Genomic DNA, 3,529 nt, shown 5'->3' with positions numbered 1-3,529 from the left:
ACCTCGCCTCCGAGTAACACACTAACTACTCGCGCGCACCCTGTACTACGGTGGTACTACACATCTTGGATTGGCGTCACCGCCGCAATCGGATTCAGTCAGATGTTAGTGTAGTGACGTTCGGTGCTGTGACATTGCGGCTGCGGAGCGTAGCCTACACGAATGCCGTTACCTATTTGTGAATTTATGGATAAGAATAAGTTGACCTGAGGTAAGTTTAATAGGTTTACTGATGATAACAGAAATTATTTGAATAGGATGATTGTTTTTAATTACTCCTAATGGCTCTAACTATTTTCTTGGATCTGTCCTTTAATCAATCAATAAATGTATTGTTATAGAATTTCTTGGGTTCAGTACATAGTTTTTTTTTTTTCATTCATAGTTAATATAATCCAATATTTATTATGACCTGGTATTTATGCCTGTGCACTGATTCTTTTTTTTTATTTTTATTTCTTTTTATCTTTTTTTTTTACAGATTGGAATTTTGTTATTTGTAGTTTGCTACGCAATACCATGTGTATTTTTTTTTCCTTGGCTTGTTCGAGAGATTACTGGTTATAATGATAGGGCTATTGAATAAAATAGAATATGTATCCATACATATTATTTTTCCGTGTGCCATATACTGTACATGAAGCCTTCCGGTAATAAACCAATAAGAAACTTAAATTATAATTTCACCTAAGATACCGCAGTCATTTTAACCTTAGAGGTACACTAATGACAATCTTGATAACAGTATGCTATAACCGAGAGACTAGTCTGTTTTCATGCGACTCAAAAAAAAAAATACAGATGAATATATAGATCACTCTCTCTCTCTCTCTCTCTCTCTCTCTCTCTCTCTCTCTCTCTCTCTCTCTCTCTCTCTCTCTCTCTCTCTTTTCGGTACTTGTGAGATAAGTAGATACCGAACAATGCCAAAGGCTTGGTCTTGCATTTTTTTATCATTCAGTTTTCGCTAATTATTGATATGATAAACGTTATCTGATATTTATTTTCATCAGAGCAAGTAATGTGAAGATATTACAACTTTGAATTCTAAGCTGTTGTCAAAGGAACGCATTTTCGTTACGATGATGGTGTACAGGTTACAGTATGTCAACTGTTGTATTTGGGTGTATTTAACCACAGAGTCAGTGCTCGCATAAAGACAGTTTAATATTACCTTCACGATATTAAACCAAATACTTTTAACTAATAAAAAATATCTGTTGTTACTTTGAAATTCATTTCCGATGAACAATTTTAAAGTGTGGAAAGTATTTTCTACAATGACTTTGTATCAATTATTCTTCGGAATCCAATGTTTTCTCAAAGTTAAGATGTGAAACATTTGTTTCTGCAAATATATGCCTATACCTCCTGAGTCTCTTTTTAAGAAATTCTTCTCATATGGACTATAACAGCTACACAATCAATAAAGACCACACCAGTATACAAAAAAAAAAAAATGATATCCATTAACCTATTGATTTCAAACATTGTGACAAGAGGCAAATATTTTGCTGCCATTGATGCAAATTTTCAAAATTTAACTTTAGTAGACATTGTGTGGGCTGTGTAACACAGGTCATCTTAGAAATCTTACAGAACTTTAATTTATCTATTTTTCACTTGGATTACAGAAGTTATTGACTACACAGTACACCTGTTGGTAGCAAGACGCTTAAAGGGCTAAAAAATTTGCTTGGTGAGACAGTTTTTAAGAAAATATTGAAGACTTGTGCCTTGCAAATAATAAAGTGACCGTAACGTGGGGTTTCTCAAATTAATATAAATTTCCTTCTAGACTATATCTCAATAACAAGATAAGATTAATGTAAGCCATATTCTTTAAAATGCACTTTTAATCAGGCTTATGTTGATGTTGTTCAATTGTTGAAATTGGGTGTGGAAAAAAAGAGCGTTCTGTGTAACAAATAAAAAAAAAATGTTCAAATGATAATTGGAGAGTGAATTCGAATTAGTATAAATGAGTATCATTAGTTCTGTTACTCTGAAGAACTATAAATCTTTAACGTAGCGAACCAGAGTAAGTATTGGAATGTGATATCAGGTGTTACAGATGGTAGTGTTCTGGGCTCTTTACTTTTCAAACTCTATACTCATGATATGTAATTTTGCATAGAAAACAAGCTCGTTGCGTATGCAGATGATACTACTCTGTTTTCCGAAATTCCATATCCTGAATGTTGATCTGTTGTTGCTGAATCCCTTAATAGAGATCAGGCTAAAACTAATGCATGGTGCAAATTATGGGGCATGAAGTGGAATCATAACGAAACTCAAAGTATGATTGTAAGTAGGCCGAGGACAGTGGTTCTTCAACATTCAGATCTCTGCATTGATAATGTTTCTTTAACTATAAACAACTACTCTAGAATTTTATGTGTGATTCTGGATTGCAAATTTACCTCTGAGAAACAATTTGTCTGTTTCTTCTTCGATTGCACAAAAAAAGAGAAAAAATGGCTTTTCAAGAAAGACTTTTCAAGATTTTTGATGATTGGTCTACTCTGAGGAAATTATTTAATTCTTTCAGTCTACATTGTTACAAGTATTCTTGACGTGTTGACTCTCCTCTTTATGTTCTAGACAAGATCTTATGGTCTGTAAAATTTCTTATTCCTTATCTGAATATTAATCTGTCACCGTCATTCAGTTATTTAACCTAAGATTTTTCATGATCCTGACCATCCTTTGCAGTTACATCTTCCTGGACTGTACCATCCTGTACTAGCACTAGGTATACAGTTAATTCTGCGTCTTGCCTTCTCCATCATGAGAATCAAAGGCACACAGTATTCTGTAAGTTTTATTCCAGTGTGGTCATTGTGGAATGATCTTCCTAATCAGGTAGTTGAATTGGTAGAACTTCGTCAATTCAAACTTGCAACGAATATTTTTTTGTTGAACAGGCTGACATAAGTCTCCCTTCGTTGTTTATATGTGACAGATCCAATTCAACGTTGTTGCTGATCCAAAGAAATTTAACGTTCTCTTTTCATTACTTCTCGTTACATCATCCTTTTTTTCCAACTGGGGCTGTAACTTAGGTAATAATAATAATAATAATAATAATAATAATAATATGAAAAAGTTATGGTACTATTTATTGTTCTTTGATGACTGTGATCGCTTTTGACAGGCATTAACTGCTAGTTTCTCATAGCACAATTTCAAGCATGATGGAGGACAAGTTCCTGAATGGCTGGTCTTTACTAGTATAGGAGTCAATTAACTTTGTGATTATGCATGTGAACGAACATCCTCACAATTTTGAGTCTTTGCTCTATAAAATCAGCGTAATTAAATTTTTTTCGGTGCATGCAAGCACGCATGTGTGTGCATGCATTTATGAGCTTGTTCCACATGGAATCATGTGTGTTATAAATACGTGTATATTCTCCTGGTCCGTAGCAGATTTAGAGCATAGTCACATTAATTCAAGTGAGTAGCAGACAGTTTTCCTCTGTATTATTATTATTATTATTATTATTATTATTATTATTATTATTTG

General features: G+C 33.4%; 1 protein-coding gene across 1 annotated transcript in view; it reads left to right on the top strand.

Moving 5' to 3' along the window:
- Positions 1-3,529, top strand: part of LOC137619878 (uncharacterized) — a 39,118-nt gene continuing 35,589 nt past the window's right edge. Inside the window, exon 1 of the mRNA XM_068350168.1 lies at positions 1-211. The gene's annotated coding sequence lies outside the window, so the exon portion shown is untranslated. The remainder of the gene's footprint in view (positions 212-3,529) is intronic.

This window comes from Palaemon carinicauda, chromosome 26 (assembly GCF_036898095.1).
Source record: "Palaemon carinicauda isolate YSFRI2023 chromosome 26, ASM3689809v2, whole genome shotgun sequence".
Lineage (NCBI taxonomy): Eukaryota > Metazoa > Arthropoda > Malacostraca > Decapoda > Palaemonidae > Palaemon > Palaemon carinicauda.
This window is presented reverse-complemented; position numbering and strand designations above follow the sequence as displayed.